At 35.5% G+C, this 22,767-nt stretch overlaps 1 long non-coding RNA gene across 2 annotated transcripts in view; it reads right to left on the bottom strand.

Moving 5' to 3' along the window:
* Window positions 1-5,236: 5,236 nt before the first annotated feature.
* LOC122226113 overlaps window positions 5,237-22,767 on the bottom strand; it is a 66,862-nt gene continuing 49,331 nt past the window's right edge. For both annotated transcript variants that reach the window (XR_006205477.1, XR_006205478.1), the window contains one exon: window positions 5,237-5,331. This is a non-coding gene — a long non-coding RNA (uncharacterized LOC122226113). The remainder of the gene's footprint in view (window positions 5,332-22,767) is intronic.

The raw sequence follows: 22,767 nt of genomic DNA, 5'->3' as shown, positions 1-22,767 counted from the left end.
TAGAAAATTGACTAGAAAACTATAACTTACTACTGCTAGCTCAGTAATAAATAGAGAAACTTAACAGCCTTATAACCATTTAACAGGTATAATCAGTAATTAAAAATCTCCACTACTATCTCCCCTAAAAGCTTGCTCTAATAGTTTTATAGACAAGTTCTACCACAACTTCAAGTAATATGTAATTTTAATATTATGCAAACTATTCCAAAAAATAAGGGGAAAAAGGCAAAGTTCCCAGCTCATTCCATATAGCTAAAAATCTTGATACCAGCAATGTATATAAGATAATTCAAGAAAGTAAAATTATATACAAATATTTTTTAATATAAATGTAAAACCTCTGAATGGAATATTAGAAAACAATACCAGCAATGTCATAAAAATTAAAATATCATGACTAAATACTGTTCCAGGAATACATGGATTAATAAACTTTAGGAATTGTACTAATGTAACTTTCCACGTTAACAGAAAGAGAAAAACCAAACTCTTGAAAGGTTCAGAAAAATACTCAATGAGACCTAACAAATCTATAGCAAACAAGAAATAGAGGAAGCTTCTTCAATCTGATAAGGTATACTTATTGCAAGCCAGCAACAAACACACACTTAATAGCGCACTGCCTTTATAATTAGGAAATAGCCAGGGATTCTGTCACCATCCCTCCTTCAAATTGAACTAGGTACCTTTGCCAATACAATAAGAGAAGAAAAAAAAATAAAATATATAAAATTTCAGTGGAAGAAAAAATACTGTTACTATTCACAGAATATATAATTGTCAGCATAGCAGAGAATACACATAATTAAATTGATAACAAAGTTTAGCAAAGCAATGAGATAGCTGTAAGATCAATATATGAAATTCTCCATAATCATACAGAATTTAAAATGTGCATAATGTATAACCTAGGACTTCAACTTCTAAGTAACTCCCCTAGAAAATGTTCCACAAATATGAACAAGGGATACTTAAAGAATATTCAAAGTTCTATCAGTAGGGGAACAGGTCAACTACGACATGCATAGAATGGAATACTACACAGCAATTAAAATGAATGAACTACATATCTACATGAATACATCTCAAAACACTTTGTTGCATGAGAAAAGCAAGTTAAAAAAGAGCAGGGGTATGACCTTGGGCATGTTAATTAACCTCTTTGTGACTTAATTTCCTTATTTGTAAAATTAATAGTAGCACCTGCCTTCTAAGGTTAATATGTACAATATGCTTTAGAATAGTGCCTGACAGTAAATGTTTAATAAGTGTTCACTGTTATGAAATGATGATGATGACAATGATGATGACAATAACATTTATATACTTTGTAAATATAGAACAATTCTAAATGTTGTTTATGTAAATATGTAAACATAAACAACTATACATGTTGTTTATGGATGATATACATGAAAATTGCAAAATGGAAATTTCACAATAATAATTCTAGAAAAGGGAGGAAGGAGAAATAAATAGAGTATGTATCTATATAGGTCTGTAATATTTTATTTTTGGTTTTGGTTTATTTTTCTTCCAAGTTTTTATTTAAACTCCAGTTAGTTAACATACAGTGTAATGTTACTTGCAGGTGTAGGATTTAGTGATTCATCACTTACATATGATACCCAGTGCTCATCATAAGTGCCCTCCTTAATACCCATCACCCATTTAACCCATCCCTCTTCCCACCTACCTCCCTCCCTATTTATTTTTTAATAAGAGATCTGAAGTCAATATAGCAAAAAGTTAAGATATTTAAGTCTCAGTGGTGGATGTGTGTTGTTTGGTTATATCATTTTCTGTATTTTTATATATTTGAAATATTTCATAAAAAAAATCAAAGGCAAGTAATAAATAAGATACTTCAAGATGTTAACAGTAATATGTCTGGGTTGTTGGATGGTGAATGTTTTTTGTTTGGTTGAATAGCTTTTCTTAATTTTCCAAATGTTCTAAATGAGAATGCATTTCTTTTATAATTAGACCCAAAGAAAAAGAGTTTTTTTAAAGCAAAGATAAAAATCCTTTTAATACTGAAGTCACCAGAGATCTGTTTCAAATAGATTAATCTTCACTTAGATGTCCTCTAATACAGACCAAATCTCTATATATTAAAAACTGCGTAACTTTAATAGCATATTTGATTTACTACATCAAAATGTATATTTACAAAATAAATATCTTTCTTTTGCCTTTAGTCCTTAAAGTTATAATTCACAAATAATTTATGGATGTTTGTCACCATCTTTATTATCATGATATGTCATTCCCTATAAATTTCACATTCCTGACAAAATGGTGGAAAGGGTACAGAAGATCTCTGAATGTATTTCTTAGAAAACTCACATTAATGACAACACTATAGATCTTCCCTAACCTCCTCATCTTGCTGTTTCATGTCTAAAAGCCCATCTAATCTAAAAATAAAACTGATCTGCAGAGACCTTATAATTTATCTTTTTCCATGATTACAATTTCTAATCTAACCAGCAGCAGTCCAAATTGAACTCTGATCCAAATGATCAATAGCCACATGTGACCCATTTGATGTGCGAATATTAAATCGTTTTTGGATAAGCGCTGTCCAAATGAAAAGCATATAATTACCATCTATTAACATATATGGAAGCCAATAACACAAAAATGCATAATGTGTAACACACAACCTATCAGAATTCCCTTCAATGACTATGTTAAGGTTAAATCTTATATTTTACATATGGATTAATACCAAATTATGATTTATGCCTTCAGGTGTTTATTATTAATAATATTGACCTAGGATACACAATGGGTAAATTTGTAAATAAAATAAATTTAATTTCTTATTCCATCCTTTTTTGTATGTGTGTGCTTCCTTAACATAAAAGTTTCACTACCTACTGTAGGAAGTAGCCATGGCCAATAAATAAAAGGATAATTAAAGTAGTTTGGTAAGAAAATAATTCCAACACATAGCTTACTTTTCATTTTTTCCCTGCAAAGAAAAAGCTTATACAGTTGTAGAAGTATATAATTATATAAAGAATAGAACTTACAGAAAAATGAGTCCAATCATCTGCCCTCAGTGTCAGAAAGAATAGCAATGAAGTTCTCTAAACATCCTATATTTAACAATGCAGTCTTTGGAAATTTTTCTTTATGAAAACCTAAACACCTAGGTTTACCTAGACAAGTAACTTTTATGGTCTATTTCCCAGTCTCCTTTGTGGCTAGTTCAAGGCTTTGTGACTGCACCCAGGACATTTGGATATAAGATAATGGTAGCCTACTTCCAAATCTCTTTTTCAAAACATCTAATGGATCTTCTAGGCATCTCACTGATGGGATGAGATCACATGGCCCAAATGCTGTAGCTGTAAGATGCAAGAGTTATCACCCAGCTACATGGACTTTGCACAAGCCAAAAATAAATTTTTATTATAGTAAGCCTCTCAAGTTTCTGGGTGTGCCTGTGACTACATCATAGCCTATCCTATTCAGGTTCATTTCAGGTATGAGCATAATGAGAAAAATTTTCCAACAGTCACTCCCACTTCCATCCCTTCCTCACCTCCCTGGCTCAGGCCCTGCTTCTCATCCAACAGTGCTTAATTCAGGGTCAGCAGCCTGTCCTCCTGGTCCCTAGATTTCTTTTTCTCCAACCCCATTTACAGATTTAGCCCCTAGACCTCCCTCATTTGTATTTGTATATTTCTGTTTTCTCAGGATCCTAAATTTTAATTCTCAAACCCCATTATCTCTCTTGTTCCAAAAATAGGTTTGAACAAGCTGCTCTTTACATGTCTGTGCATCTTTGCATGGAAGGGATAATTCCCTCTTCCCGTGCTCTGGATATACAGAAGCCATCTTATGGGACAAATTATGTGTCTGTTTTTAACAGAGGGGCAGAGAAGTCAGGTCTTCTACTTCAGGAGATTTCAGTCTTATTGAAAAAAAGAGTATGAAACTCTTTTTTCTGGTCTTTTTGGGGCAGGGCTAAGACTCTTATCTAAAGTCACTGTCTTTGCTTCTCCTATGATTGTTTCAGTGGTAAAGGTATTTCCAACAAAGCCTATTAAAAACATAGGGGAATCTACATAACTCACCCTCCAGTCCCAGTTTTAGTGGTTTAACCTTCTGAGTGATTGCTTGAAGAGATCTCCCCATTTCCTTTGCATCAGGACTCCTTTCACTAACCTTTCACTAAGTGATCATTTGATGAGATTTCCCCCACTTTCTCTGCAGTAAGACTCCACTTTTTTTCCCCCCTATCTTTTTACACAGGAACCATTTCAACAAACCTGCCATGTAGAGCTAAAGTCTTTCAAGCAAGATAAAGATTAGCCTGACCTTTCTTACATCAATTAATCAATATGGTTACACCACAGATTTACCTTTTAACCTTGGTGTTTCCACAGTGCAATATTAAAGCACGATTTGTGAGGTTGCTCCGTTTTATATATGGTTAAGAACAACCCTCTGTCTATGTGCTTTGATAAAGTGTCAGCATAACGCAACACCGGAGCAAAAGGAGGCTTTTATTGTCTTCATCAAAAACGGCTCTGTAAATCTAAGATTGAAGCAGCAATACCAACAAAGCCGGCTGACTGAAATTAACTGCTGGGCTCTGTTTGCAGATTCATGCTGTTGGAAAGGCCGTTGTTTGGGAATGCTCTGAAGGGTTGAATCATTTGATCTGAATTTCAGATACGAATATGTCATCGTTGCCAGTGTCAATAACCTCTTCTCCATTGTTGAAGCTTATCCCCAAGACAAACAAGAAGGGTTTGCTCTACCCTATCCTGAACCCCCAATTGCCACTTTCCTTTCTGCCTTAATCTGTATCACAGGTGAAAAATTTAGAGAAGGCAAAAATGCTGACACATCTCTGAATACTGGTCAAGTCCCTTCACTGAATCCATTTAATGGCAGAAAACACTACAGTTAAGTCCTCCACAGGGTCTTTATAGATAGAAAGATTTCCCCACCAAACCACAATGTGTTTAAACCGGTTTGTCTCAGAAAAGAATTACAGAATCTCTTTTTGAAAACATTGTCCGGCCCTTATGCTTCACAAATGAGGAAACCGAGCTCCAGAAAACGACAGGTTCAGACCCAATATCTATAGATACTTAGTGGTAGACTTACCTTAGAAATCAGTCCAGTTTCTTCCCCGAATGCCTCGCTGAGACATTAGTTCTTAAGAATGCATTTAATTCTGTGATGATACTTGCAAACTTACCACTTCCTCAGAAGCCAGTAAAACTTCATGTTGAGGCTGGACATTTTCTTGGGGTTTGCTTGGCAGTGCTCCATTTTTACCAGTCCATCTGGATGTACCATCTTGAATCAGAAGAAAATTCACATTACAGCTCTGCCACTTACTAGTTGTGTGACCTCTGCCTTATTACTGTCTTAAAAAAAATAAAATAACCACCTCATGGGGCTCTTTGGAAGGTTGAAAAAATTAATTCACATAAAGCACTTAAAAACAGTATCTGGCACATAATAAGTATCATATAAGTGTTAGCTCTTATTGCTTCCATTCTTAGATTCTTCAGTGAATCTGGGGCATCACTATAGATTTATGATATTTTTTCCTTCATGAATCCTAAGTGTTTTATAATTCTTGACTCTTTTACTCTTAAAAACTGAGAACAAACTGAGGGTTGATGGGGGGTGGGAGGGAGGGGGGTGGGTATTGAGGAGGGCACCTTTTGGGATGAGCACTGGGTGTTGTACGGAAACCAATTTGACAATAAATTTCATATATTGAAAAAAAATAAAAATAAAAATAAATTAAAAAAAATATTTTCAGCCTATTAAGAGTCACACAATAAAATATACATAGGGTTGTTTTTTGCAAGTGTATGTTGTCATAAAAAAATATCAAACAACAGTTCACATTAAATGAGAGCCTACCGGGGATATTCAGAGTTTTCCCCAACAGTAGCCATGATTTGCTCCTTTTTAAAAAGATCTTTTGTTTTTATTTGTTCTACTGAATATGTCTAAATTAAATCTAGTGCTTTGCATTTAAAAAAATAATAATAATTCTTGACTCTTTTACAGTGAATATATTGTAGAGTTCCTCAAGTTCATTTTGAACATTCACACAGGAGGCATTTGGAAGAGGTGCCATTTTTTTTGTGTATTGAAAACAAAAACAAACCACCAACACCCATCATTGCAGTCACATTCTGCTTCTTTTTGGGTGATTTACAAAGACTTAAGCTATCTCATTCCCAGGACATGCTGCCAGAAGTTGTTGAATGAATTTCACTTCACGGTCAACCTTTAAAGTATGCAAAGCACCACAGAATGCCAAGATCAAGTTCCCTGTGATCAGTGCACGAAGTGAACTTTACTATGGATTCTGTGATGTTCCCAAAGGCAATTTAATCATCCCCTTTAATAACAGAGCAATACCTTTCTCTGGAAACTGATTTGACCGATCATTAAAGTATGTCTGGTTTAGTCAAGGAACACTCTTAGATAATGTGACATCGCAGGTTCTAATCACAGGTTTGACTATCTTTGTTTTTCTTACATTTAACTAAATGAAACTTCTTATTTTAAGGGGGTCTTTTTAAACAGTATGTGCCACCACTTAATAAGGTACTGTTGATTCAAATATAAATTCATTTTTGATACGAAATTTGAAATTATATGATAGTTTAAATAATATAGAGGAAGGGTAAAATCATGTGGAAAATCATATGGAGCCAAACATAGTTTAGACTTGCTCAGTTTCCAAACTGAGGATAATTGTTTAAGGAATTAGCAGATCCTAAAGATATTATCTTCTTAGTGATGCCTGGATGCCATTATTTTTCAGCAACTAGTGGGATGTGTGTGTGTGTGTGTGTGTGTGTGTGTTTGCGTGTAAATGGTGTAACCCAGACTCTATAGCATAAATAATCAATTTTCCAAACTGGTCTAAAGTATATGATAAGACAATACAATATGAAACCAGTGCTTTTCTTTATAGGAAAATATGGTAAGAATTTTGCTCAAAACAAAACAATGCTGTATATTGTTTAGGGAGTTTGTTTTTGTTTTTGCTTTTTTAAATAGGGACACGCACTCAAAAAAGATCAGGCCACCAATTCTGTTCAATATTCCCCACAACAAACCTATCAGACATATTTTTGCGTAGTTTTCTCACTGAGGCCCAAGGAGACGTTGGCATTACAACCTGACTACTCTGGCACTGATCACAGAGGGAGAAAGACTGAATGAGAATGAAGTTCAAGCTAGACACAAAAGTTAGGTGACAGCAAGGCTTAGCTGCCGTAACGTTTTCCTTTCCTCTGTTTTGAGAATCTACCTAGAGGACTGTTTGTCATTCCCAGTTAGGACTAGGTTATCTTAGCAGATGCGTTCTGAAAACAATGAGCTTGAGGCTTAAAAATAAAATCCATCTGACCTCAGCCGTAGCAATCTCTTACTCGGCACATCCCCAAAGGCAAGGGAATTAAAAGCAAAAGTGAATTACTGGGACCTTATGAAGATAAAAAGCTTCTGCACAGCAAAGGAAACAACCAACAAAACTAAAAGGCAACCAACGGAATGGGAAAAGATATTTGCAAATGACACATCGGACAAAGGGCTAGTATCCAAAATCTATAAAGAGCTCATCAAACTCCACACCCGAAAAACAAATAACCCAGTGAAGAAATGGGCAGAAAACATGAATAGACACTTCTCTAAAGAAGACATCCGGATGGCCAACAGGCACATGAAAAGATGTTCAACGTCGCTCCTTATCAGGGAAATACAAATCAAAACCACACTCAGATACCACCTCACGCCAGTCAGAGTGGCCAAAATGAAGAAATCAGGAGACTATAGATGCTGGAGAGGATGTGGAGAAACAGGAACCCTCTTGCACTGTTGGTGGGAATGCAAATTGGTGCAGCCGCTCTGGAAAGCAGTGTGGAGGTTCCTCAGAAAATTAAAAATAGACCTACCCTATGACCCAGCAATAGCACTGCTAGGAATTTATCCAAGGGATACAGGAGTACTGATGCATAGGGGCACCTGTACCCCAATGTTTATAGCAGCACTCTCAACAATAGCCAAATTATGGAAAGAGCCTAAATGTCCATCAATTGATGAATGGATAAAGAAATTGTGGTTTATATACACAATGGAATACTACGTGGCAATGAGAAAAAATGAAATATGGCCTTTTGTAGCAACATGGATGGAACTGGAGAGGGTGATGCTAAGTGAAATAAGCCATACAGAGAAAGACAGATACCATATGGTTTCACTCTTATGTGGATCCTGAGAAACATAACAGAAACCCATGGGGGAGGGGAAGGAAAAAAAAAAAAAAAAAAGAGGTTAGAGTGGGAGAGAGCCAAAGCATAAGAGACTGTTAAAAACTGAGAACAAACTGAGGGTTGATGGGGGGTGGGAGGGAGGGCAGGGTGGGTGATGGGTATTGAGGAGGGCACCTTTCGGGATGAGCACTGGGTGTTGTATGGAAACCAATTTGACAGTAAATTTCATATATTAAAAAAAAATAAAATAAAATAAAATAAAAAATAAAAAATAAAAATAAATAAATAAAATCCAAGGATGATCTTAATAAGGTTATATAATGTTAATCCATGGGTTTCTGCCAACCAGTGTCTCAAATGCCTCTTTGGGGATTTATTCTGTTTTAGAAGAATGGAGAATATAAATATTTAAGTATGTGGAGACTTTTGTCATTGACCTAAGGAAGTTTACATTCTGTTTAGATAGTATTCTTAGAAATGTTATTATTTTATAGAATGGATAGACACAGGAATGCAAAGAAAAGCAATAAAGTCACTTTTTTAGGGGTATAATGGAGTTCTCAAAGATTAAAAGGCATGATAACCTTTAGTGTAGGAATGTGGAAACGGGCATTTTCATACACTGCTAGAGGGAATGTAAACTGCTCCTTTCTTTAAGGGAGGGAATTTGACAATATACATTAAGAACCAGAGAATGTATAAACACTAACTCATATGTTTTACTCTTAGGGAATTATCCTAAGGATATAATTGGCCAAAGGCACAAAGGTATATATGCAAGAGTCAATAGTTCATGAAGGTAAAAATTCAGAAACAATGTAAATATCCAATAATAAGGATTATTTTAATCAGGTACCTATGCCGCTGATAGAAATGATTATGTAGACATACATTTACCAATTTGGAAAGACATTTTTGAGTGATACTTAATTAAAAATAGCACATTATAAACCAAACTTTAATATAATACTGCTATCAGAAGGAAAAAACAGTACATGGATAGGGATGAATTGAAGTTATGCACCAAAATGTTACCTGTGATTGTCTTTGAACATTGAGCATTCAGGAAATCTATATTTATTTATATTTCTTAATGCTTTCATAATTAATATATATTAATTGAGTATACATTTTTTTAATTAAAATGGGATATGTTTTTGAAGGGAATTGATGGCATTTGGAGATATAATGATGTCATCACATTTACTTTAATTTAGCAAAACGAAAATACTGTTTCATTCCATCTGATTTGTACGTCATTGTTATGAAGTTTTTAAAACAAAGTCTCTACCACGAAGAAGATGTAACTGCAGGGAAGAGGAAAGGGGGATGGAGAGAAGAGAGAAAGAGGGAATGATTTAATTTAATGCAATGGGGCTTTGCAGCCTTGAAACTATCAAGTCTAAGTTGAACTCCTGGCTATTATTCTTGGGTTTGTTTAAACTTGTAAGAAGCACTTTACTCCCTTAAGTTTCAAGATTTTTATCTATCAATTGAAAGTCATAATATTATTCACAGGATTGTTACGAGATTAAGTAAGAGACATAAGTCAAAGGTATGCAATAAATGCCTACAGCGAACAGGTAACATGTACTAGGCACAGAGCTCACGCTTTGTGTACATTACCACATTTGATTGTCACAACAACCCTATCACACAGACATTTTTATCTGCATTTTTCAGGTGAGAATATAGATTTACAGAAAATTTAAATAACTTGCTCAAAGCCAGAGGGCTAGAAAGCAGCAGGTGGGGACTAGCATGAAACTGTCCAAAATGAATGCTCCATATTAGATAGTGACAAACCAAGTCTTCAGTTCCTCCATGTCTCCCTCTTTTCTTCCCTCCACAAAAGGGAAAAGCAGGTCACTTAAACTCAAATTGTTTTCTGAAAAATGGTGACTTGTTCAAAGCCTCCATCAAACTCATTTCACTCTACAAACTAGTCTTGAGAACAGTCAGGTCCAGAGGAAAGATAGCTGAAAGACTATATATGCTACTTCCTATATATTCTGACATAAACGTCCCCCTCTGAAATACATTTTTCTGTATTGTTTTTCATTGCAAATTTAATCTGATCCTAATACACACACACCTACTATAATTCTCGACAAAAGTCTCTAATACCATCAAAAAGGATAACTTTCTGATTTTTCTTGTGTTTTCTTTTTTAACTCAACCTGTACTGTACTATAATAGGATACTTTTTATCTCAAATCTGTTTGGAAATAATGATACTTCGAGAATATAGAACTCTTAACTCCAAAATAGCGTGACTTAAAAATAACAAACTTGATTCAGACCCCAAATATTCTGTCTGTAGTTTATCATTTTTTCTTTCTTTATAAATGGTATATAAATATGTGTAAGCTTAATCATAATTCAGTCTTTCAAAGGGGTTATTATACATCAGACCAATGACCAAGAACAACCACAACCAGGATATACCATGAAATATGACTGTGACACTACTGTGATGGTACATTCAGATAAAATCCACTGCATGAGAATTATAAGAATTCACCAGGTTAACATGGTGCCATCAAACAACTCTTCCCACCTAGAAAACCCACCATCACATGAACCACAGAAATGTGTGTTGTTAGTAAAAAGATCAATTAAGGGGCGCCCGGGTGGCTCAGTTGGTTTAGCGGCCGACTTCAGCTCAGATCATGATTTCGCTGTCCGTGAGTTCGAGCCCCGCGTCAGGCTCTGTGCTCACAGCTCAGAGCCTGAAGCCTGTTTCAGATTCTGTGTCTCCCTCTCTCTGACCCTGCCCCGTTTATGCTCTGTCTCTTTCTGTCTCAAAAATAAATAAACGTTAAAAAACATGTTTTTTTAAATTAAAAAAAGATCAATTAAAATCCTTTTAGGACACTGTGCATTAGGTGTTTCTGATATTTAAGCTTCTGGAGAAATGTGTTCCATTCTTTTCCAATTACTTTACTTACACTCTTCATGCCACCTATAAGCCTTGTGCAACAACCCCTTACAATTTCTGCTTGTCAAAATCACCACTCATCCTCTTTGCACATGGCATTTCTTTCATGAAGAGCTTGTGGTGAGCTATTGCCTAGTGAACCAGATTTCTTCCTCCTCTGCACTTCAGTGTAGCAGCTTTTATCTCTTATGTCACTTGTCATATTCCACAGGTCTACCCTATGGGTCCACCATCCCTTAGCCAGAAATTTGGGGACTTTAGAAAAGTAACATCATAACATCAACTGTGAATTAGACAGCACTTCCAGCAGTGAGGTGCTTAGTATTTGACAAATGACCATATTAATAACATGATCTTACTTGTATCCTTAGAAGGTTGTGTTTTCACTTGAGGAAAAGAATCTATACACAAAGAATTAAAGAGAAAAGCTTTCTTTACCCCAAAGCCAAAATCTCCCAGGTGAAGAGAAAAGGCTTCTTCAGAGAAACTTCGTTGTGCTCAGAGGCTTGCTATCTGGAGTCAATCATTTCTTACAAACTAATCACTTGAGAAGAGATTGTCTAAGTTGAGAATCAGGGGGCTATGAAATCCCTTAGATCATACAGCTTCACACAACAAAATAAACACGAGGCAAAGAGTTCTGTAAGTACCTAGACTAAGTCTTGCAACAACTGACAAATCACTAATAATAGATCTTTTGTTCCATTTGCAAGCAGTCAAAAATAATGAATAACAGAATGCTATGCCAAGTCAACTAACAGGAAGTTCACGTGAGATCATTTAAAAGGAGAAAATGATGCTTGAAAAGGTCCCTGATGAGATTTGGCTTTTTCCTAAGAGACTCTAGATAGCATTCTGCTGCAGCATTTTAAAAACCACTTTCCAAAATTGGGCACCCTCATTATCATTCATTACATCTGCACTCTCCACTTAGGTTGTTTTGAAAAAGAATGGCACCCCAGTTGTATTTTTACATTAAATGTGCCTTCTCTCACATTTGATCTCTCCTTTTGTGACAGTCATTTCATTTCATAGCAACTATATTTCTTTGTCTCTGTTTTAGTGAATGTGTAGTTTTCAAATTATGCAGGGACAGCCACTTTATGTGTTGTGGATAGAGAGAAACTGAGAGGCTGACTGCAGGGTCCAGCTTCACTAGTCCCCTCAAGTAGTACCAAAGTAAATAAATTAGCACAGGGGCTTTGAGTTGGGTCATTTCCATCCAGGGTAAAATAGAGACACTGGAGAGTAAAGCCTGATATTGTTTTTCTTTACATTCTGGTTGGTTTTTTTTTTTTGTTTTTTTTTTTAATTGAGTGAGATTATGTTGCAGACAGATTAATTTTGCCAGAGCCAGAAGGAGTGAGGTTATTCTATATGTGCTTGGGTACAATGTGACCTCTGGATAGGATATGGCAGTGCCTAAGAGTCAATTTCAGAGGTCTAGAACTAGACAGGAATTGCTTTTTAAACACTATTCTCCAAAGAGACATAACTGTGACTAAAACATCCAATTTGTAGTAATGTGGGGCTATCTTGGGGTTTCAAGATAAACCCCAGCTTTATCTATAACCAGCTTTACCTTGGGCCACAAAATGTCGTAGGCCTATGTCATTTGCTCATGTAGAGCAAGAATTCATAGAAGAAAGGGGAAAATACATACAGAAGTGTTGTATGTATATTTCATATCCATTCGAATATGTTATATTATTATGTTAAATATAAATAAAAAATGTATTACAATAATGTACTATAATACTCTATAATCATAGTCAATAATGATGTTAATATATTTAGTAAACAAATATGGATACAAACAATTTGGATTGTGCTGTTATGCAAATATCAGAAGTTTGTTATCATTTATACCATAACTCATTCTAAAATATGAACTACAGTGGAATTCTCACCTACTTATGTCACCTAGTAACAAAAATCCAACAACATAAAAAACACACAAAGAAAACAAACTGGAATTATTAATATATGTGGACAATTCATCTATTTGTGTTAGCAGTCTCTGAGGGAGTTGCTATGTCCTATAACATAGCACAGCAGTTGATTCATAAGTAATCAAGAAAATTTTAAATTATCCACCTTATATAAACACAACCAAGAAGTCAAAAGACTGGTCTAATACAACCTATGACCATTTCTATGAAATTATTAAAGCAAAACACAGCACAGGGCCAATTTCACCTGGAAAATCCATTAATGTAGAACACCTCATTCTTCAATGATGTGTCATCGTACTTACATTATTTCACATATTTAAGATAAGTCAGGGGAATTCTGAGAGGCTAAGGGAAATGATTAGTCTAAGGAATTTTTGAGAAGAAATAGGGTTCAGGTTTTCAAATTAGGAAAGTTAAATCCTAAGAGTCCCCTTAAGGTGGATGTGAAGAGGGCACTTGGGTGTCATTCACAGAACCTCTGAACTGCTAGAGTCAACCCGATCTTCCCATAGGGAGACAGGCACCTGGGAGAGCACTGATGCATGAGCCCTTCTCCCCTGGTCAGGAGCTGAAGACAGGTGATTCCTCTCATAACCAAAACACAGCTGACTGTTCCAGTCACCAGTGCCACACAGAGCTCCAGTCATCCATCATTACTGCCGTAGAGCTCTAGACCAGAGGAATCAGTAGGAAGAAAACCAGAGGCCCTGACAGCATGTCCTACTTTTTCCACTCATTACTGCAGGAAAAAGGCAATTCCATAATGAATTCACTAATTCATCCAGGTATTAGAAAATGGATCTCATACTATTTCCAAGTGGGAAGGAGAAAAAAAAGAAAGAAATTAACAATGATCTATCAAGCATATACTACAATAACATTTATAAAAATGATTTTGACTACTCCTAGACACTTTACATGGTTCTTTAAACTCATCATCTAATTTTAGTCTTTAAAATAACCCTACAGGGGCGCCTGGGTGGCTCAGTTGGTTAAGCGTCCAACTTCAGCTCAGGTCATGATCTCGTGTTCATGGGTTCGAGCCCCGCATCAGGCTCTGTGCTGACAGCTCAGAGCCTGGAGCCTGCTTCGGATTCTGTGTCTCCCTCTCTCTCTGCTCCTCCCCTGCTCATGCTCTGTCTCTCTCTGTCTCTCAAAAATAAAATAAAACATTAAAAAAAATTTTTTTAAGTAAAATAACTCTACAAGGTAGGTATTATTGTATCTACTTTACATATAAGGAAACTGAAACTTAGAAGGTTAAGAATTCTTGCTCAAGATCACAAAGCTAATATACTGGAAAACTAGGATTCAGACTGGTTCTGACTACAAAAACCAGTAATGATGAGATTATTCATAAAGGGCAAAGTGGAAATATGAGACTCTTTTTCTTTAACATCTCAATGCCAGCACACCAGCTCCACTCTCCATCACAGGCCCAGAAGTCCAAGGATATTAGAATAAGAAGGACTCCTTTGAGTTTTGACCCTTTGAGGGGATCGCAGTCCCCATTGAGAATCAGATGAGTATTATGGTCCTTTGGCCCGGAGAAACAGATCAACCCTTGTTATTCACTGTAGCTGTGTTCTATCAAGTCACTAGAAAAACTGAACTACTGCGTACTGAACCATTATGCCTAGGAGAAATACAAGGTTAGGTTCTGTGAGCATCTAGACACTGTATTTTCAACAACCAATCATACCTAAGCATGTTTTATGTGTGTTTCTGTTTAAAGAAACCTTATTTAAATTAATATTGTTGATTCATTAGCACTGAACCCAGCCAGCAGCCCTATAACTCAAGCCAGAATGAAGCTTGTCTAACTAATACACATATTTTCTTTGTAAGGAGCATCATAGCTTTCTTGTGCTTAGGAATGCTAGACAACACTTTAGTACTATGCTTGGGGGTCACTTCAAAAAGCACAATCACCAATAAAAAGCACAAAAATGGGAAAAATGTGACACCATACAGACTGTGAAAAGGACACTTGTTTATGGTATAGTAGAGCTCAAGCAAGACACAGAGCGTCACTTGGACGGACCTCAGCTGAGAGTGTGTGTTGGGCAATTTTGAATTTTTTGCTGCTCTGTGCATGTCTGTAAATGACTACAGAAGCGCTGCAAATACTGATTTGGGGCTTTCAAAAACTTTTACTGAGTAGGCAAATTCACACACACAGAACCCATGGATAATAAGCATTGAATGTGTGCATGTAAGGTTTCCTGTAAGCCCATAAGTTATACAGACTGTACCAGATCCACCCATCGTCCCCTTTAATGCCTTTTTTGCACACAGGTTCCTGAATATTGAGAGAACATTGGAGCATAAAAATAAGCTATCCTTTTGAATAATAAAGAAAATGTCAACAAGATTCCTGAAATAAGTGACCCATGAATACACATTAGTAAAACTGATTATTTTTAATTAAACAAATAAACTTTACTATTATTTGAAAGTTCAAGGAATGTATGATGCTTGCTAGCTACTACATTAACTCTTTAAAACCACCAACATTACCTTCTGTTAATTTCTGCTCTATGCTTTAAAAGATACTTTTGTGCTTAAGAAAACAATCTTACTTAGAGAAACTGAACTAGATTCTGATTAACAGTTAATTTTGGTGATAGGAGAAAGCAGAAATAACTGAAAGCCTGTAACTTTGGTCTCCCAGACAATGCATTATTATACCAGTTAGCTGCACTCTCCACTAGAACAAGTTTGCCATTATAAGTTCTAGAAACTTGATCATGAGCACATACTGACAAAGAACAATGTATAATGAAAAGATGAAATCACTCACCCAAGGGGTCTCTAATGTCAGCAGATATAGGCATAAAGTAATAGGGAGTGTAGACATAGGCAAAAGAAAAAGAAAAAGAAAGAAAGAAAGAAAAAATAATTTCTCAAGGGCCACATTTCTTTCCCTTCTTTTTTTTTTTTTTTTTTTTTTTTTTTTTTGGTGGGGGTGGAGGGGGAGCATTCTTCAGGCCAAACAGCCAAGTGTTCAAATGCATGCACACACATGTGCACGCACGCACACACACACACACACACACACACACGGGCACACGCATACACACACATTATTCATACCTCACAGTGGAGCTCTCTGTCACTAATTTTACCTTCTGAAACCCTACCTGTTGTTGAGTCCTAGCTGCCTTTATAAAGTCTCTTCTATCCTATAGCAATGCATAATTTTTCACTACTTTGTCCATTTTAATCTCTACATTATTGACCTTACCTTGTAAATATTTTTGGCTTGCCTCAAACTAAATACAGAATGGCAAGACCAAGGAGGACAGGGCCAGTGCCTCGTGTATTCTGATATATCCCCAAGGCCCAATACATCTCACTCCTAGCAAAATGCTAATCCTGGACAGAGTAGTCAATAAAGATCTTTTGGATGAGTGAATGAGCTAATGAATAAGAGTGAATCAACTGCATAGCTCAGCTATTCAGAGGACATCAACATGGCCAACTGTAAAGAGCAAAAGTTCCAGCCTGGTATAATTTGGCTACACATTTACACTATCCTAGGCTTTTATTTATAATCAAATTTTGGCTGATATGAATCTGAAGTCATTCATTTAACAAATATTCAATCAATATTTACTGAGCACCTGGTCTGGGCAAGGCTCTGTGCTAGGAATTAGAATACAGCAGTGAACAAAAGAGGTATCAGGGCTCATTCTAAAAATGTAAGGATGAACATGAAAATAGGCTTTATTCAATGAGTAGTAATGAATTCAAAGCCATGTTCTTTGGACTATTCAAGAAACATTTCGATGAAAGAGCTAGGAAACAAGTATCGTGAAATAAAGTTCTTTCACACTAGCTTTCTCTCAAGTCTTATCTGCAAGACACTGGGTAATACGGTACGTGCCAGAAGGGAAGTGAGAACACTCCACCTGAGAAATCTTCTGTGCCATTCTTGCAGCCTGAACACTGTTTATCTTGAAAACTTACTGCTCCTGGCCTTGCTCCAAGGCAAGCAATCCAATGATTCATTGAGATTTTTCTCTTTGGGGATCAGTTTTAAGCAGCAATGGCAAACAGGCTATCCCAATAAAAACATGTCTTAAGGAAAGAAAATTCCATATATTTCTCCTAATAGACAGAAGTCTCATAAATTCTGGAGTTAAGAAATTCCTCTATTCAAGTGGCACTGTCCAGATTTCTCATAAACATGATGTCTGAGATGGAAAATGCAGACCTGCTCTTTAAAACTACGAAATCATCCTACATCTACATTTAGATTTATGCTTAAAATATGATTTTGGAGTGAAGAGAAAAAAAGAACATTAATATTCCCCTACTAAAGGAGACTGAGATAAATCAGAAATACATTCTAAAACAGAGTATAGTAAAATGTGCTGATTATTTATTTCGTGTTGTAAAATATCTATTTAGATATTAAAGATCAAGATTATTTCACTCAATCACTTGAACCTGTGAATGTACATATGTATTTAGTTCAGAAAGTTCTTCAGGGATAAATATCAGTCTATTTTTACTCATACTGATGATACATATCCTACACACATTGATACTATGTATAATGTCATAACGATATACATATTATATAGTTATGAAAATATTGGGACAGATCACATTACTTGAATAAGAGTAAGGTATAATTATCATTGTCAACTTTCAAGAACTCAAAGTATTACTGCACATAAAAGCATGATTCCCAAGTTCAAATATAAAACATTCTACAATGTCTTAACTTACCTCAAACACTGTCCTAATACTCTCAGATCCTACCAAGATTAATGCATTTAGCTTAAGGAAAAATTGAAAACCAGATGACACTTAATATTTTTGACAGAAAGTAAGAAAAAAGGAGAGTAGAACAAAATCTGTCAAATGGATGTAGATGTTAAAATGGTCAAAAGAAAGCCAAAAATCTCTAACAAACCTGGACCAGCTATCATCCATTTCTATAGAGGCCAGAACAAAAATTGGGCTGAATGAAATGGAAGTTACTTATGAAGGTTTTCCTGACTCTGAGATTTGTTAAACTCCCTAGCAGTGGAATGAGAAAAGAAGGGTTTTGCTAGAGAAAATTCAAAATTGGTTAACAGCTCCCTGGTAAGAACTAACATATGTGACTCTGCTTTAAGTATAAGAAATTGATAAGACAGTTACTCAGGTTTCCTTTTAACTCTGAAAGTATATAGAAACATATTAAGAATGCACAGAATGACTGGTCATTCGGCTCTTCCAAGAATGGATGTACACAGAAAGCAGAAAACAAATGCATTGAATTTCAGTTCTAAGATTCTCCCTGATACTACTATGCAAATTGTTTACTTAGGTTTTCCAGATACTATCTTTTCTACCATTTCACTTATATGAAAAAAGAGAAACTTGCTATCCAGATCTGAGGATTTACTTTCATCAATGCATGGCCTAATTTTGGAATATTTAAGATATATTTATTACTTTGTATAGCTAATATATGCTCAAAGATTCTAACTCCTTTTAGTGACATTTTAAAAAGTCTTGTTGAATGCAGTAGAATCTTCTCGTATTTTTGCCGCCGTCTCTACTGTTATGGCAGCTGGTCAGCTTATGATGCTCACTTTAACTGCTTTCTATGGAACTGACCATACTTTAAATATGGAACATATGAAAGGTGACTCCTCACTATCTAAAGCTTGTTCTTTTTGATTATTATTAAGTTTTTCCTTCTAATTCCAGTATAGTTAACATACAGTGTTATACTAGTTTCAGATGTACACTACAGTGATTCAACAATTCTATATGTTATTCAGTGCTCATCACGGTAAGTGTACTCTTTAATTCCCATCACTGATTTCACCCATCCCCCATCCAACATCCCCTCTAATGTCCGTTCTTCATAACATCCAATGTTTCGTGCCTCCTCTATAAACCTTGCTCCATTTTTCATAAAACAATTTATTTTGATAAAATATAGAAAACTGTCCCAATGATTCATGTTACTCATTACATTTATAAATTATTCAACAGAGAAATAACAAAAACTCTATGAAGTATAATCTAAATTGAACTAAACACATCAAAATTAATGAATAGTTCATCCTTGATTTTTATTGTATTTATTCAATTGCTGCTTAATTAGAAAAATGCCATTATTTAGACTACAGATCCCTATCACTCTAAAATCCATGAGACCCTACTATAAAACTGTTATTAATTTTAGACCCAGTGATTATTTTCCTCAAGCTAACAATAATGAAGACTAAATTAATATTTCAATAAGATTGAAAGTTGCATTACCCAACATATAAACTTTAATGGGGGTACCAATAAATATGCAAATGGTTTCCAAAATTTTCAACATTTATTTAAATCTTTTCAGAACCACTTATTTTACTTTGGTGGTTTTTGAATATAGATGATAGAAATTCAATTGAGTTAGATATAAATTCCAAATGAGAAGAAAATGTATTAGCTCTGAGTTCCACCTCTGCCTGGGACTGTAGAGAGAAACAAATGATACAGGATCAAATCATTCAGTTATTATTTTGTGCATCCCATCTTAAAATTGCTTGGACCACAGAACCCATGAGAACTTCAAGGAACAGAGCCACAGAGAAGGGGAGTATCAAAATAAACCAGGTTCATGTTTATACCACTTGATTCATTAGCTCAGTCATATCAGCATGACTTCTGCCCATTAAAATTAATTTTGCCCAGTTTACCCTGTAACTTTGTAATGCTAGCAAAACTGTAAAGTGTCATCATAATGATATGTGATCTCTCTAAGAGTAGGTCACAATCCTCATATTCATACACTTTCAAATGATTATAATCTCAGCCTAACAGAATGATTAAGCTTTTCTTTCTTAAGTTCAGCAAATATTATACAGAAGCACAAGAAACTGGGAAACTTAAGTGAAATATAAACCCTATATGGAAAAGTCAAATGTATTTTGTGGGCATCTTTATAAGGAAGACAGCACGATCAGTCCCTAGAACTCTGAAGTGTATTGTTCACCTCTAACACATTCTGCAGCACACCAGACAGAACCTAAAATTTATAGACTCATACAACTTAACTAAAGTCAACTAAAAGTGGTTGTAAGCTATTATTACCTCCAGGTCCAAAATAGAGGTAAAAGTCAAACCAAGATTTATGCAACCATGGTCTAGCTAAAATACATGTTAACAACATACAAACAACCTGTAATTCTATATGTTAGAATCTACCCAAGGAAAGATCTCCCCCTCTAGAAGACTTGAGTGTCACTAACTAAAAGAAAAAAGCACAATTTCATTATTTCCCTTGTTTAGCTTTTGTTTGTTTTCTTCTGTCATGGAGGCAGCAAAAACAAATTATTTGGGGGAGCCAGTTTGGCTTCCATAGCAGCTGCGCCAGTCAGACACATCACAGAACAAGAGGAGATTGCCAAATGTTCATTGTTTAAATATGGCCCAATTTACTAGGGTCCAAGTTATAATTAGGTTTCTTCTTTGAATTTTAAAAGGAAAAAAGTGAAGACACAAACTCCTAATACATATAATTAAGACTAGCAGCCTTAACCTAACAGGTTTTTAGAGACACTCTTACTGTCACTCTAAATACAGGTTTCCTGCTGAGAGCATAATTACAGTTTTTGTTGCACTTCATACTGTCTACCTCCTAGAGAGCTAACACTGTTTGTTATTAAAAGAAGACCTTGTCATATCGTGTTCACCTCTGCATATAATGTCTCTCATTGTTGCTGCTTACCTTTTATCTACTCTTCTGGTGTAGAGAGGGGGAACTACAGAGACTCCACAGACTTGGTAAATTTTAACAAGTTGGGGCTAATGGGGTGTTTTTTCCCCCTCTTCTTCCACCAAAAGGCAGCCTGTCTCCTCAATTCGATACACTTGCATACAGAATCCATAGCTGCCTTTTTCTTTAGTATGCCTATAAACCAGGCTAGAATGAAAAAGCAAACCCACAGAATCCTAACTACCTAAGGTAGGAGGGTGGGAAATTCCACTTCGAATTAAATAACACAGTTTTAATCCATTAAACGTTTAGACTGCATTCATATTTAACACCAAGGTGGTAGCCAAATCTTTTCTACTGATCGACAACAAGTGCTTTGAGCAAGTCTTGGGTAGCAAATTACATTTGGTTCCCAAAGATATTCTATAAAAACATAGTGCTTTCTTTTTTCTTTTTTAAGAACATGACCTACAGGGGACATTCATTGGTGCTCTGATAACTACATATTTCCAGACATTTAAATAGAATGGTAGCAAATGGATTTCTTCTTCCACATATTTACCATTCTTAGTATTAAAGTCAGTATGCAGTTTTGGCAGTTTTTTAAACCTGCTTTGCATGTCTTACCAGGCTGTGACATCTCATTATGTGTTGTAACCTGCTCTGACAAGTCTGCATCAAAAAAGACTGCTTTACAAAGTGGGATATTTTTTCACTATCATTTTTTAATCTGTTAAAGCTATAATCTATCAGAGAATGAAACATCCTCTTGTTCACAAAACTGCAAGACTTAAAAAGAAAAAAAATCACAAGAATTCTGGATCAGACAGAATTTGTGAATATCACTTTCTCCAAGGCACATTCAGCTATAATTATTTACTTGAAAAGAATAACATATTTCTAATGACAATCATATATAGTTAAATTTGAGGGTTTTTAAATATCCTGGAGCAGGAAACTGACATGCTTTTTAGCCAGCTATGCTTCCTCTCTCTATAGGCCAGAACAGTACATTTCAGTTTTAATGCATAAAATAATTTAATGGAATGGAAATATAATTAGGAAAGATCCACAGAATGGAAAAGTCAAAGAGTAGTTGAAAGAACATACATTTATATACACTAATAAAAAAAGAGTTCCAAGATATAGTAATGATAAGCAGAACAAGCAAGTTGCAGGAGAGTATATGCAGTGCAATTTTAAAAACACTCAAAACCATACTATTTAAACATGCCTGGTTATGTATATTGATGCATATGTAAAAGGAAGTCTGAAAGGATACACAGCATATTGATAACATTGATTACCTCTGGTAGTGGGAGTGAGACTGAGGCTGTATTACTTTCCTATTAACACTGCAACAAATAACCACAAACTTAATGGCTTAAAAAAAAAAACACATGAATTTATTACCTTACAGTTTTAGAAGTCAGAAGTCCAAAATCAGTCTCATTGGACTTAAAGTCAAGGTGTTAGCAGGGCTCGTTCTTTCTGGAGCCTCTGAGGGGAAAATCTATTTCCTCACATTGTTCAGCTTCTAGAGGCCACCTGCATTCCTTGGCTTGTAGCCCCTTCCTTCAATCAGTTCAACCTCTTGCTTCCACCATCACATCTACTTTGATCCTCCTGCCTCCCTCCCATAAGAATCTTTGTGATTACCTTGGGGCCACCTGTATAATCCAAGATTATCTCTCCATCTCAAGATCTTCAACCAAGTTCCTTTTACCATGAAAGCTGACTATCCACAGGACCCAGGAATCAGAATGTGGAGATGTCTGGGGAGGCCATTAATCAGCCCACTGCAGAAGCCACAGAGGCCGGGAAGAATTTTAGCCCTTTTGTATGATTCAAATTGTATAATTACATTGTATTTAT

The sequence above is a fragment of the Panthera leo genome, chromosome C1, assembly GCF_018350215.1.
Source record: "Panthera leo isolate Ple1 chromosome C1, P.leo_Ple1_pat1.1, whole genome shotgun sequence".
NCBI lineage: Eukaryota > Metazoa > Chordata > Mammalia > Carnivora > Felidae > Panthera > Panthera leo.
The sequence above is the reverse complement of the archived record's forward strand: the minus strand, read 5'-3'. Positions and strand labels throughout refer to the sequence as shown.